The 15816-nt window shown below is 48.6% G+C and overlaps 1 protein-coding gene across 2 annotated transcripts in view; it reads right to left on the bottom strand.

The window, feature by feature from the left end:
- Positions 1-15816, bottom strand: part of mtmr1a (myotubularin related protein 1a) — a 277755-nt gene that overhangs the window by 97215 nt on the left and 164724 nt on the right. The window lies entirely within an intron of this gene.

The following is a 15816-nucleotide window of genomic DNA, read 5'->3' as shown; positions in this document are numbered from 1 at the left end:
AGTCGGTCAACAACATATGAGAGAGTCCGTCAACAACATATGAGAAAGTCCGTCAACAGCATATGAGAGAGTCTGTCAACAGCATATGAGAGAGTCTGTCAACAACATATGGGAGAGTCTGTCAACAGCATATGAGAGAGTCCGTCAACAACATATGAGAAAGTCCGTCAACAACATATGAGAGAGTCTGTCAACAACATATGGGAGAGTCTGTCAACAGCATATGAGAGAGTCTGTCAACAGCATATGAGAGAGTCTGTCAACAGCATATGAGAGAGTCCGCCAACAGCATATGAGAGAGTCTGTCAACAACATATGGGAGAGTCTGTCAACAGCATATGAGAGAGTCTGTCAACAACATATGAGAAAGTCCGTCAACAACATATGAGAGAGTCTGTCAACAACATATGAGAAAGTCCGTCAACAGCATATGAGAGAGTCTGTCAACAACATATGAGAAAGTCCGTCAACAACATATGAGAAAGTCCGTCAAGAGCATATGAGAGAGTCTTTCAACAACATATGAGAAAGTCCGTCAACAACATACGAGAGAGTCCGTCAACAACATATGAGGAAGTCCGTCAACAGCATATGAGAGAGTCTGTCAACAACATATGAGAAAGTCCGTCAACAACATATGAGAGAGTCTGTCAACAACATATGGGAGAGTCCGTCAACAACATATGGGAGAGTCTGTCAACAACATATGAGAGAGTCTGTCTAGTCATGTTTATTTATATAGCACATTTAAAACAACCACAGTTGAACCAAAGTGCTGCACAAGCTTAAAATACAATATAAAATAAGTGACACATATGAATATAAAAATATATGTAAAAAAGACAGTGTGGCAGGAATGAGGAAAAACACAGGAGACGAAGGCGAGTTTGATGTTTATTCCTCAGCTCCAAAAACCAAAACTGCAGCAGGAACAACCCTGCACTAGAGAGCCCGGGAACGTAAACCACGCCCCCAGCTCACAACCCTGCTGGGTGAGAGGCATAGCCCCTAGTGTCCGCCACACAACCCCCCCCCCCCAACACCCAGAAGGGACTCCTGGAAAGAAAATTAGTGTCTCACTGGAGGCTTAAGCAGCCTGCCATAACGGCTGCGCCGTCCCTCAGCCGAAACAGTAGGTGAAACACAGTCCAATGCCGGCTGAGAAGCAGAATGCTGAACCCGTGAAGACACTGCCGGGGTCCAGGAAGGAGGACGACCCCGACGGGGAACCTGGGCCGGAAACACAACTTCGCCTGCCACCCTGTGCGCCGGTTTAAGCCTATCAAGCGTGACACGCTCCCTATGCCCACCCATATCTAGCACAAAACCCTTAGGACCCGTCTCAAGAACCCGAAATGGGCCGTCGTATGGGGGTTGGACGGGCGAGCGGTGAGCGTCATGCCGTACAAAAACAAAACGAGCCGATATGAGCTCCGCAGGCACGAACGAGCGCGGAAAACAGTGGTGGACGGAGCCTGGAACCCGAGTGCTGTCGGACAAAAAAGGATAAACGGCCGGACGAGGTCGAGGAGCGGAACTCCCAGGCAAAAATTCCCCAGGGACGCGGAGCGGCTGACCGAGCACCAACTCAGCGGGCGAAGCGTCGAGGTCCTCTTTAGGAGCCGAACGCAACCCGAGCATAACCCAAGGTAAACGCTGTAATGTCCGTAGACGCCTTGTCTTACTGACATAAGAATAATTCAAGAACGAGCCGACTTCGTAGGTTCTTAACTGTGTAGCTTTTACTAGCGTTCATCCGACATACAACCTTCATAACATGCGCTTCTCACTTCCTGTATACGTCACACGCACTGCACGTACACCCGTGAGTAGGTCAAGTTAAACACGTGACCTTTCATTCATTACATCTCCCCCTCTAAGATGATTTTCTAACCTGTATATCACCCCCCTTTTCACAAAAAAAATAAAAAATCCCCCACAGTACACAAGTCCATACGCCTCACAAATCCAGCCGGATTGCAGGCTTGCTCACCCTGCCAGAGCGAGTAACATATGGTGTGGAAGTTGGCATTTCTGCTGCTCGGGACTCATCCATGTTTCCACTCTCCCCTGGAGTGACATGGTCAGGATCCCTGCTGACAAAGGTGAGTGTTTTGGGTGTGGCCAACAGGTGGCGCCTGTTCCTTCTGTAATGTTCACCTTGAGCTGTCTCCACTATGTAGGATCTGGGAGTGGAGCTCTGACTGTGAACAACTGCTGGCATTGTCCATGTTTTCTGTCCATCAAGTTTGGTGAGTACTGCGTCACCCGAGTTCAGTGGGCGCAGTGTCCGCACGCCGTTCCTGCGGTTGTAGTAGAAAGCCTGCCTCGATTTGGCTGCGGCGTCAGCGGTTTTGATCAGTTCCTCTTTAGGCCAGGCCGGTTTCAGGTTATGCTGCAATGTGGGTAAGGTGGTTCTGAGTCTCCTACCCATGAGCAATTCCGCTGGACTGGCTCCAGTGGAAGAAGAGGGTGTAGCTCTGTATGTCAACAGGGCGAGGAGAGGGTCTTCCTGCCTTAATATGCTTTTGGCTATCTGAACAGCCCTCTCTGCCTGTCCATTACTCTGGGGGTAGTGTGGGCTTGAAGTCACATGGATGAAATCATAATCCTCACTGAACCTCCTCATCTCTTCTGAAAGTAGCTGTGGCCCATTATCACTAACTACAATTTCAGGGATACCAAAACGTGCAAATGTAGCCTTCAGCCTAGCTACAACCTGACTGCTAGTAGTTGTTGGTAGATTTAGAATCTCCAAAAACCTGGAATAATAGTCAGACACTATCAAGTAGTTTTGCTTTTTGTACTCACACAGGTCTATGCCAACTTTCTGCCATGGTCTGGATGGGAGCTCACTTGACATTAAAGGCTCTTTTCTCTGTGTGTTCTTGTGTTCTCTGCAGAATTGACATTGCTGTATCTTTGTTGTAATGTGCTCTGTCATTTTGGGCCACCACACTGACTGGCTAGCTCTCTCTCTGCACTTAACTATCCCCTGGTGCCCGTCGTGTATTCTGTCTAAGATCACCTCCCTCATCTCTGTGGGAATGACGATACGACTGCCTCTGATGACTAAACCATCTACCTCAGATAACTCCCCTCTCACCTGATAAAAGTCTCTGACTGTCTCCGGCACTTTATCGACATACTCAGGCCAGCCGTGTCTGATGAAGCCCAACACTGTCTGGAGCTGCAGATCCCCATCCGTGCTCTGTTTTATCTCCTGCATCCTTTGAGGTGTGGCAGGCACCTGGCACACGATGGCATCAATGTGCGCTGCAACATCATCATGAGAAGCACCATCTCCGTAGCACTGCTCTGGGCCTCTGGAGAGTGCATCAGCCACAGCTAAAGTTTTGCCTGGTGCGTATTCAGCCACTGCATTGAAACGCATCAGCCTCATTAACAGTCTCTGGCACCTAATGGGCACATTATCCAAGTCTTTGCTGTTCATGAGAGGCACTAGTGGTTTATGATCGGTGACAAGTCTGAAATTGTCAAGCCCAAACAAGTACTTCTCGAACCTTTCACATGCCCAGACGCTGGCTAAGCACTCTTTCTCGATCTGTGCGTACCTTGTCTCTGCGTCACTCAGCCGTCGGGAGCAGTAGGCCACGGGCTTCCAGTGTTCCCCGTGCTGCTGGAGCAGAACGCCTCCCAGCCCGTAGCTGCTGGCATCTGCTGACACCACCGTAGCCTTAGTGACGTCGTAAAAGGTGAGTACCGGGGCGGTGGCGAGTGCTGCTTTAAGGTCTTGGAATGCTGTGTTCTGTGCAGGTCCCCACAGCCACTCTGTCGTTGCTTTAAGCAGTCCATAAAGCGGCTGACCTACAGTGGACAGCTCTGGGACGTATTTTGCCAAATAGTTCACCATCCCGAGGAACCTCTTGAGCTCCGTCACGTTCTGGGGCTGAGGAAAGTTCTCTATTCCGGCCACTTTGTCCGGGTCAGGTCTGATGCCTGCCTCGTTGATGATATGACCAAGGAAGCGGACTTGTTTCTGTTTGAACTTGCATTTCGCTTGGTTCAGTTTGAGACCTGCTGTTTCAATGACCCCCAGCGCCTCTGCTAGGCGCCGGTCATGGATTTCCTCAGTCTCTCCATGTATAAGGATGTCATCCATGTACACCTCTGTGCCCTCTAGCCCGGTCAGAGTTTCCGCCATCTTTCTCTGGAAAATCTCTGGAGCACTCGTTATACCAAATGGAAGGCGGCAGAAAGCATACCTCCCAAATGGGGTGATGAAAGTGGTGAGCCCCCTGCTGTCTTCATGCAAGGGGATCTGGTAAAACCCACTTGCTGCATCCAACGTTGTGAAGAACTTTGACCCTGCGAGCCTTGGCATTATTTCCTCCATAGTGGGCAGCACGTATTTCTCACGTTTCACCGCTCGATTCAGCCTCCTGAGGTCAGCGCAGCAGCGAACCTCTTTCTTGTTCGGTTTCAGCACCGGCACCATAGCGGCGCACCATTCTGTGGGCTGAGTCACTTTTTCAATAATGCCCTCATTTTCCATGCGCTGCAATTCTTTCTTAACCAGTGGTACAAGTGGCAGCGGTATCCGTCTGGCTGTATGCACCGCGTATGGCTGGGCACCCTCCACCAGAGCTATTTTCACTGGGTCTGTTTTCAGCAGTCCACTTGAACCGAAAACTCCACTGACCTCATTCATCCGCTTCACTAGACCCATCTCCACTGCCTCTGGACGACTCAGCAGACAGCTGCCTCTCCCCTTGATCACATACACTGGAAAGGAGTATTGTTTCTCCTTGTATTTGGTTGTGGCTTGAAACTGTCCTATGCAGCTGATGTTTCCACCTGGGCTTATGAAGCATGTGTCAGGAGGTCCCAGTTTTATGTTTGGCTTCAGCTTTTTAAATGTCCCTTGGTTGATAACAGTAGCGTCAGCCCCCGTGTCAATTTTAAAGGTTATTGGTACATCACTTATTGTTAAACTAACAGTCCAATCTTCCTGACTGCTCTCTTTGCCAACTTCTCCCAGAAAGTACAGCTGTTTAACCTCTTCAGTGACTTCTCTCACCGCTTTAGAGTGACATACACGCTCCCAATGTCCCTTTTTATGACACTTGTTGCACTTACTGTTCGTTGCCGGACACTTCCGCTCATCGGTGTGCTGCGTCTTGCCGCACCTCCCGCATTCATCTACTTTGTTGGTTGCAGGACTGCCGCCACCATGACGCTGTCCGCCCTTTTTGTTTTGGCGTCCGTCCCGCCGTCGGACAACATTGACGTTAGCCAGCTGGGCCTCTGGTTGGTTAGCTTGGAGGCTGAGCTGCCTTGTTATTGCCTCCGCCTGGCGCACTTGTTCAATGACTTTCACCAGAGTAAGGTCCGCTGTGAGCTGGAACTGACGGGAGAGCACCTTATCTTTTATGCCCACTACCAGACGATCTCTGATATGTTCATCCCTCTTGTCCCCAAACTCACAGTGTTCAGACAGCTCATACAATGTCCGGATGTACATCTCCGCTGTCTCTCCTGGCTGCTGGCTACGTTGATAGAAGCACGCCCTCTCATGTATGATGTTACGGCGGGGAATAAAGTAGTCGTCGAACCTTTTCAGTACGATATCATAGTCCACTTTATCACCCTCCGCCGCGAAGTCAAACGAGCTGAATATCTTTTCAGCCTCGCTGCCCATTGCATAAATCAGCGAACTCGCTTGAATCTCCCCGTCGTCTTTATCCAGCTTTGTCGCGAGCCTGAAGCGCGAAAACCGTTGTCTCCACTCCGGCCATTCAACGGGGCAGTCAAACTTGAATTCACTCGGCGGATTAAACTTCGGCATGACCGCTCGTGTTCAGATACACAGACTATTCTGACACCATGTAATGTCCGTAGATGCCTTGTCTTACTGACATAAGAATAATTCAAGAACGAGCCGACTTCGTAGGTTCTTAACTGTGTAGCTTTTACTAGCGTTCATCCGACATACAACCTTCATAACATGCGCTTCTCACTTCCTGTATACGTCACACGCACTGCACGTACACCCGTGAGTAGGTCAAGTTAAACTAGTGACCTTTCATTCATTACAAACGCTCCACCCAGTTACCATCCGAGAGCGCAGCGCTGCCTTGAGCGACCGGTGAAAACGTTCACACAAGCCGTTAGCCTGAGGATGGTACGCGGTAGTGCGGTGTACCTGCACACCCAAGGATCGCGCAAGTGCCGACCAGAGCTCTGACACGAACCTGGGGGCCATTGTCTGAGGTGATATCTGACGGAGTGCCGAAACGGGCGACCCAGGAGGAAAGAAACGCGCGTGCAACGTCCGAGGATGTTGTGGAGGACAGAGGGACAGCCTCTGGCCACCTAGTGGTCCGATCTACCATTGTGAGCAGGTGCGTAAAACCCTGTGAAGAAGGTAGAGGGCCCACCAGGTCCACATGCACGTGGTCGAAACGTCTGGCCGGGATCGGAAACGGTTCGAGGGGCGACTTAGTGTGCTGGTGGACCTTAGCGCGCTGGCACGCCACACATGCAGCCGCCCACCCCTTGACGTCCTTGCGGAGGCCAGGCCAGACGAACTTGGAACCGACCAACTTCACCGACGCCCGAACTCCAGAGTGCGAGAGGGAGTGAATCGATTCGAAAACTCGCCGGCGCCAGGCCACTGGAACAACGGGGCGGGGACGGCCGGTGGAAACATCGCAGAGGAGGGCCGGACTGCCTTCCTGCATCACAGCATCCTCTAGCTTGAGGCCGGCACGCGTCGACCTAAGGGCAAGGACTTCACGCTGTTCAACCACAGCCCCCACGGCTATGTCAGACGCGTCGGTTGTTAAAGCTATGGACGCCGTGGGTGTGGGATGGGCGAGGAGGGCAGCGTTAGCCAGGGCGCACTTAGCTCCGTCAAAGGCCTGGACCCGTTTGGGAGTCCAGTCGACAGGGTCGTTAGCCTTCTTAAGCCGCAGGGCTTCGTAGAGTGGCTGAAGGAGGTGGGCAGCGCGAGGGAGGAAACGGTTATAGAAATTCACCATTCCCAAGAATTCCTGCAATGCCTTAACAGAGGCTGGGCGGGGAAATTCCGCCACCGCTTACACCTTAGAAGGCAACGGGACCGCGCCGTGCGGCGAAATGCGGTGACCCAAGAAGTTAATCACCGGCAGTCCAAACTGACACTTGGCCAGGTTGACTATCAGGCCGTGTTCGTCCAGACGACGGAAAACCTGTTTCAGGTGCGCCAGGTGCTCTTCAGCTGACGGACTGGCCACTAATATGTCGTCGAGATAAACGAACATGAAAGCAAGGTCACGCAACACCGAGTCCATCAGCCTCTGAAAGCTTTGCGCTGCCCCCTTCAAGCCAAAAGGCATGCGCATGAACTCAAAAAGCCCAAATGGGGTGATCACTGCGGTCTTGGGCACGTCCTCTGCGCGCACGGGAACCTGATCATAGCCGCGCACCAGGTCCACCTTAGAAAAAATTGTGGTACCTGCCGGGCGTATGTAAAAGTCCTGTATGTGTAGGATGGGATAGCGGTCACGTTGTTCAGGCGGCGAAAGTCGCCGCAAGGCAGCCACGACCCATCCGCCTTGGGCACCATGTGAATCGGCGAGGCCCACGGGCTGTTGGAACGCCTCACTATACCCAGCCGCTCCATGATGGCGAACTCCTCCTTGGCTGTAGCCCATTTTACCGCGTCGAGGCGCCGCGCGCGCGCAAAAACTGGCGGTCCCAGAGTGGGAATGAAATGTTCTACCCCGTGTTTAGTAACCGCGGTGGAAAAGGCAGGCGTAGTCACCGATGGAAAATCCGCCAGCAAACGCTGAAAAACATCATCTAATGCTAAAAAGTTAGCGTGTGTTAACGTCCCGGCACCCCCCCCCCCGTCTCGCACGGAAAAGTGGCGAAAGACACACCATCAATTAAACAGCGGTTTGCAACATCAACAAGCAGACCAATAGCACACAGAAAATCCGCGCCGATAATAGGAACAGTAATGGAGGCGACTACAAAGTCCCACCCGAAATGGCGCCCGTGGAAGCAAACAGTCACCAACCTTGTGCCAAACGCCGCAATGGACGAACCGTTAGCTGCACTCAACTGTGGGCCGCCGCCTTCGGCTGACATGTCTGTGCTAGCTGAAGGGAGTAGGCTCTTTTGCGAGCCGGAGTCCACCAGAAACCGTCTTCCTGACATCGTGTCCTTAATGAAGAGCAGCTCACTACGTCCGCCAGCGCCCACAGCTGCTACTGAGCGCTGGCCCTGGAGTTTCCCGCCGCCTCAAACGTGCACGGAGGGACGCAGCGCCTCGCCTTGCCGCCGAACCGCTGGTGGAAGAAACAGAGGCCGCTCCCGCGCCGTCTCCGGGCAGTCACTCCAGCCACCACTGCCGGGTCCGGGTCCGCGTCCTCCGACGCCGGCTGCAGAGGCTCCGATGCCACACTCTTCACAGAGAACCGTCAGGTAGCCAGCAGGACCCGATCGGCCTCCTCAGCCAAACCTCGGCAGTCACCAGCGGGCAGACACGGGGAGTTAGCCAAAGCCGCGCGCACAGGAGACGGCAGCTGGCGCAGGAAAACGTGCAGGAAAAGGAATCCACCTTCCGAGCCTAGCAGCGACAGCATATTGTGCGGTCCCGTCGCCCAAACCGGATAGGGAAAGGATCCTATCTGCCCTCTCTGCGGCAGATAGGCTGTACCTCCGGAGCAGAAGATGTTTGAGGGCGACGTATTTACCGTGTTGCGGCGGGGGGGGGGGGGGCACGCAACAGCTGCATGGCACGGCGTGTGGACTGCTGGTCCAGCGCAGCGACGAACAAATAGTATCTGGAGTAGTCCGCGGAGATTCCACGCAGGTGGAACTGCGCCTCGACATGCTGGAACCACGAAGCCGGGTCGCTCTGTCAGAACTCTGGGAGCTTCACAGCCGCGGCGAGAACGGCCGGCTGTGAGAGCTGGGGCGGCGTGGCCGAAGTGGATTCACACTCTTCTTCTGCTCCAAACATGTTCAATTCGTGGTAACCAATGTGGCAGGATGAGGAAAAACACAGGAGACGAAGGCGAGTTTGAACTTTATTCCTCAGCTCCAAAACCAAACTGAAACAGGAACAACCTTGCACCAGAAAGCCCGGGAACGTAAACCACGCCCCCGGCTCACAGCCCTGCTGGGTGAGAGGCACAGCCCCTAGTGTCCGCCACAATATTAAAATAAAGAAATTAACATGTAAACAATAAAACGTAAGAGTAAAAGTATATTTCCACAATAAAATTGCGGTGTCAAGCTCAACTTGAATTGAATGCCAGCGAGAAGAGGTAGGTCTTTAAAAAGATTTAAAAGTCTCTAGGGTCTGAGCAGATCTTATGTGCACTGGTAAGTTGTTCCAGAGATCAGGGGAGCCACTGCAAAGGCTCTGTCACCCCTATTCTTAAGCCTGGATCTGGGAACATGTAAGAGCATCTGGTTTGTTGACCTGAGTGCTCTGATTGGTGTATGATGATGTATTAGCTCAGATAAATAAGATGGTGCCAGCCCATTTAAAGATTTAAAAACAAGTAATAAAATCTTAAACTGGATTCTAAAACAGACAGGAAGCCAATGAAGGGAGGCCAGTACAGGCGTTATGTGATAACAGTTTCTTTCCTGTCAGCAGGCGAACAGCTGCATTTTGTACAAGCTGCAGGTGATGAAGCAACGACTGAGCTACACCAACATACGAGTTACAATAATCCAAACGAGAGGTAATAAAAGCATGAATTACGCTTTCAAGATCATTTGGAGGGAGATAGGTCAGAAGTCATAATTGAAAAAAAAACTTGTTTTGACTACTGAGCTTATTTGTTTATCAAAGTTAAAAGAGCTGTCAAAAATCACACCAAGATTCCTAACAGAAGAGGGACTGTAGGATGCTAAAGGAACAAGAGCACTGTCATACCATCCAGAAGATCATATTGCCCATATACAATAATTTCAGTCTTATTTTGATTTAGCTTCAGGAAATTTAACTCCATCCATGTTTTGACATCCTTTACACAACTCAGCAAAGCCTGTATAGAATCTCTGCAGTTTGTTTTTACAGGCAAATAGATTTGCAAATCATCAGCAAAACAATGGAAAGACATGTTGTGTTTTTTTTTAAATGGACCCCAATGGCAGCATATAGAATGAGAAGAGAATGGGGCCCAAAATGGAGCCTTGGAGGACCCCACAGTTAAGTGGGGCCGCAGCTAAAGAAAATGGGTCTATATGGACAGAAAAGCTTCTATTTGACAGGTAAGACTTGAACCATTCTAGGGCAGTACCTTTAATGCCTACACATAGCTCAAGACGTGATAAAAGAATAGTATGGTCAACCATGTCGAAGGCAGCAGTCAGGTCCAAAAGCACCAAAACAGCAGAGTTCCCAGAGTCCATAGTTAAAAGAAGATCATTAAAAACTCTTAAAATGGCTGTTTCAGTGCTGTGAAATGATTTGAAACCAGACTGGAACTTTTCACAAATGCCATTAATTTCTAGGTGTGTTTGTAATTGTACATAAACTGCTTTCTCTAAGACTTTTGAAAGAAAAGGCAGCTTAGAAATTTGCCTAAAATTAGAGAGAACAGAGGGATCAAGATTGCTCTTTTTGATGAGGGGCTGTACTGCAGCATGTTTGAAAGCACCAGGAACACAGCCTGAGAAAAGAGAGGTGTTTATCAAATTTACAATACAAGACCCAACAGTGGTAAAAACATCCTGTAACAGTCTGGGTGGAATGCTGTCAAGGGGGCAATGTGAAGGCCTCAAATGGTTAACTACCTCAGATATAAAGGAGAGGGACACGGGCTCAAACTGCTCTAAGACAGCTGGGAACGTAGAATAAACAGCAGGATCTGAGGCCAACAACGTATGGGAGAGTCCGTCAACAGCATATGATAGAGTCTGTCAACAACAGATGAGAGTGTCTGTCAGCAACATATGGGAGAGTCCGTCAACAACATATGAGAGAGTCTGTCAACAACATATGAGAGAGTCTTTCAACATATGGGAGAGTCCGTCAACAGCATATGAGAGAGTCTGTCAACAACATATGAGAGAGTCCGTCAACATATGGGAGAGTCCATCAACAACATATGAGAGAGTCCGTCAACAACATATGGGACAGTCCATCAACAACATATGGGAGAGTCTGTCAACAACATATGAGAGAGTCCGTCAACATATGGGAGAGTCCATCAACAACATATGAGAGAGTCCATCAACAACATATGAGAGTCCATCAACAACATATGAGGGAGTCCATCAACAACATATGAGGGAGTCCATCAACAACATATGAGAGAGTCCATCAACAACATATGGGAGAGTCCATCAACAACATATGGGAGACTCTGATATCAGCGTAGATCTGTCTGTACATTCCTGAAGAATTTACAGACTTATTTCAGCTGGTATGGAAAAGGAATTAGGCATTGGGAGCATGGTGAGGTTGCTTCTTTTTTTTCCCTCCCTTTTTCTCCCAAATTGTACTTGGCCAATTATCCCACTCTTCCGAGCCATCCTGGTCTCTGCTCCACCCCCTCTGCTGATCCGGGGAGGGCTGCAGAGCACCACATGCCTCCTCTCATACATGTGGAGTCACCAGCAACTTCTTTTTATTTGGCAGTGAGGAGTTTCACCAGGGGGACGTAGCGCATGGGAGGATCACGCTATTCCCCCCAGTTCCCCCCTCACCCCTGAACAGGTGCCCCGACCGACAAGAGAAGGTGCCAGTGCAGCAGGTGAGGTCACCTCTAACTGTTGGGGGGGGGGTTGTTTTCGGATCTTACTTACACCTTCTGAGGAGCTGCGCACTCTAGAGCAACAAGTGGTCCAATTCATGAACAGTAAGAGTATTCCCTTAGAGAGTAAGCAAATCTCAGCATGTCACATTCTCCCACGTAAGGACAGAACCAACCCACCTGCCATTGTTGTCCAATTTGCCAATCGAAAGGACAAGGTTGAAATGTTGAGACAGTCCAAAAAGCTTAGGGGTACTGGTGTGTATATCAATGAGCACCTGACATAGAAAAATGGTGAAATAGGCAGAAATTGCCATATTCTTAGAAAGGAGGGCAAAATCCAATCAACATGGACAAGAAATGGAAAAGTGTTTGTTAAGCTAAAGGGTTCACTGCAGCAGGCCAAGGTGGTTGTGATACGCCACCTGAGAGAACTGGATCAATACAAGTGAAAATGATTGAAGTGTCTGAGACCTGTTTTGGGAGCATTGTTTGCTCTAATCTGATCTTGTTTTTCCCTTATAAAATGACAAGTAAAGATTCTCATATTTTTGTTGTGAAGATGAGAGTGACCTCTCAGAGAATGAAAATCCCCTAGTGAAGAATGACACGGAGGAGCTACGTTTTTTCAAGTTTTTCTGAACATAATCCATTTAGCTTTGAAAATGGTATTGATCCAGAGGAAAATCTTTATGTGGATTATAACGCCAATTCTGATTATTATTCTGAGAATTTGTCTAATGTTAATTTAGAAGGTTTTTCTATGTTACACTTAAACAGCAGAAGCCCCAAGCCAATATTGCAGAAATCAAAGATTATCTAGAGTCATTAAAACATAAATTTCAAGTCATAGCCATAAGCGAGACATGGATAACAAAGGAAAAGGGTGCTAACTTTGTGTTAGAAGGTTCTGTTTTTTTCAGTGGCAACAGGATTAATAAAATGGGTGGTGGAGTGGCATTTTATGTACAGAAAGACTTCCAATGTAAGGTTATTAATACCACAGTTGTTGATGAAGTCATGGAAAGTTTGACAATTGAAATTCAGACTAAAAAATGTCAGCGTATAGTCCTGAGTTGTATATATAGAGCGCCTGGCTCTTGTATAGAACAGTTTTTGAATACCATAGCTGATATCTTTGGGAAAATATGTGACAAAAAAATCTTATTTTGTTTGTAGAGACTTTAATATCGATTTGTTGAAATGGAATGAACATAAACCAACGAATGATTTTTGTAATGCAATGTTTAGTTTTGGACTAAGGCCTCTCATAAATAAACCTTCTCGGATAACCAAGGAAAGTGCCACACTCCGTGTTAGAGCCAATTTGCTTGTTTAGTGCCATATTTCATATTTCATTTATTTTGCTTGCATTTCTTTATTGTTATGCAATATGCCTCTGTATGAAACTGGGTTCTTTATGGCAGTTCCCTTTATTGCCCAGTAGGTGGCTCTACCTGTCAAAGCGGAAATGCCTTGCCTGTCTATATAATGTGTATGATCCTGATGACATGCAGGTGTGTTTGTTACCGGCGAGGGCAAACAAGTTTTTGACCGTCATGTCGTTCGTTGTGCACTTTTCAAGGTAGTGCCGTTTGCTTTATATCTTTCATGCAATTGTGCATCGGATATTTTTGCGGTGTAAATAAATAATTGTGGAGTACTGTAGCGAATTCGGGGGACAACGCAACCACAGGAACTGCCGCGGCCGGGAAGCGAACCTGTATCGCCCGCACCGCAGGAGACATCGCTAACCGCTAGACTAAAGGGTCAGACCCGCGGGCCAGAGGCCAGCGTGTCTTCTTATCCATGCACGTTACAGTATTATTGCAACGGACCTTGTGGAAATTCAGTCATTGATCTGACAAGTGGCCTACTTCAACACGGACGCGTCTATTAGTAAGTTCTAGTAGGTTTATTGTGTGGTGGGGAGTGCTTCCTTGGTAGGTTGAGTGGTTGTGAATGCAGCTCCAGGCCTGACTCCTCCCTCAGCCAATCTCCTCATCAGGGCCAGGTTATCTAAGCCACCTGTGCAATCCTTTTTTTTGCCTTCTCTCTTCCTCGTTGTGGCAGGTGTCTAGTAGTTGGTGCTGCAGTTCCTGAACCTCTAGTGTTTGCTGCCACTGTTATGCTGGTTATCAGGAATGTTTCCTGGTGTCAAGGTTCCCTGCTGGAGGTAGTTCTGCTGCTGTTTTGCCTTAGTTTCTTTTGATTACTAACTGGGTTGACCCTTCTCTAGTTTGGGTTTTTGTTGTTGACCTATTTGACTTATTTTGTCAATTATTCCCCTCAGCGGTCTGAGTGTCATCTTGTGGGAGGCTAGGCACTTGTGGTGAGGTCCGTGTGTGTGTGTGTGTGTGTGTGTGTGTGTGTGTGTGTGTGTGCGTGAGTAGGAGCACCGAGACACGTGTGGCGAGTTTACCAGTTTGCTGTGCTGCACTGAAGGTGAGTATTGGTAGCACCCCTGGGCACTCTTCAGTTAGTCTGCCTTCCACAGTTGGCCTCAGCCTAGCTTTCTAGTTTGGTTACCATTATTTCTGTAGGTTGGGCATTTTTTTGGTATTTTAATGTAGTTCTTTTACATTTTCTTAATTGTATTAAAAGATCATTTTTACAAATTATTTGTAATAAAGATTCAATGGCTTCATGTTGGTTTTAATTGTTTTTTTTCTTGATTTCCTTAGCAGCTCCAATTCCGGTCCTTTCTTGTTTTGATTAATTAAACAAAGTATTTATATTTTTGAACCACGTCTCTGTCCTTTTTCCGTAGCGAATCTGTTTGCCTGGCTAAGCTTCAAGTCCTTAATTATGGTTTTAAAGAGAAATAGTATTTCCTGGGGTGCAATTCCCCAGGTGGCGTTGTCGGCCCTTTTCTTCGTCTTAGCCCTCCGCCACAATTGTTTTTTGTCCCAAGTAATTCAAGCCATTACACAAAAAAGTCAAAAACTTTGCTCGGTGAGAACGTCGTTGAGGACATCGTCGGATGGTTTTCACGTGTGATCTGCGCTTTTGATCTGATCCATTGAGGACGGCGTGGGATTTGTTTGTACATCGCTTTCATGTGTGGATGTAAACGCGGACGCACGGAGAACGCCGACCGTCAGATCAGCGCACCGGAGCTCCAACGGTACCCAACGCCAGCTGCCAACTTCTCCAGTAGGCCTTGAGCCGAGGTATGTGGTAGCTACCCATTAATGTCCATTTAATTGTGTGCACACAACTTTGCGTTTGCGAGCGTAAATTCCAAAGCATTGGTAGCCGAATGACTGGGCGTTCTAGCCTATATCGTTGACTTTCGATTGAACCAACTTGCGCGCATAAAGTTATTGCGGATTGTCAACATGGACGGTTCTGAGGACAGTAATGTTGACAAACCCTTGGGGGCCGAGGCGGCTGCGGACAGTGTTGTCACAGTGGGGAAAAAGGGAAATTAAACCGACCTATAAGGTTTTATGTGAAAGGTTGGGAAAGTTGGAAAATGAAAGATCAGAGAAACTAAACAAAGCTAAAAAGCTGAGGCAAATAATTGAGGTATTTATGCAGGCTACTGATGTGAAAGGGGTACACGGTGTATTTGATGAATATAGTAGGCTGTGCGAGACAGCCAAAGGTCTGCATAATGATGTCATGTCTGTGCTACCCATGCCCCTGGATGAAATTGAAAAACAAAACACCTGGTTTGGGTCAAGAATGGCAATTGAGGAGAGTTTCCATGTTCAAGTTGAACAACGGTTGGCGCAAAATATTGGTAATGTGGTTGACGTGCACCCAGACGATGTGCACTCTCACAATGTGGATGATGTGAAACCAGGTGACAGAGCATCAAATGTTGAATGTAGACACTCAAACCAGCAGACGGAGTGGTAACAGTACAGCCTCTGAACGTATCAAAGCAGAGGCTGAGAGAGCTGCACTGCTGGTGAAAGCAGCATCTTTGAAGGAGAGACAAGCTCTGGAGGCTCAGGAGGAAGAGTGAAGGAGGAAAAAGCAGCAGCTGGAAATGGATGCTGAATTGGCTGCATCCGCTGCTAAACTGGCTGTTCTGGACACTGCATCAGAGAGTGGGAGACGGTCACGAACCTCTAATGGA

The sequence above is a fragment of the Lampris incognitus genome, chromosome 20 (assembly GCF_029633865.1).
Source record: "Lampris incognitus isolate fLamInc1 chromosome 20, fLamInc1.hap2, whole genome shotgun sequence".
Lineage (NCBI taxonomy): Eukaryota > Metazoa > Chordata > Actinopteri > Lampriformes > Lampridae > Lampris > Lampris incognitus.
This window is presented reverse-complemented; position numbering and strand designations above follow the sequence as displayed.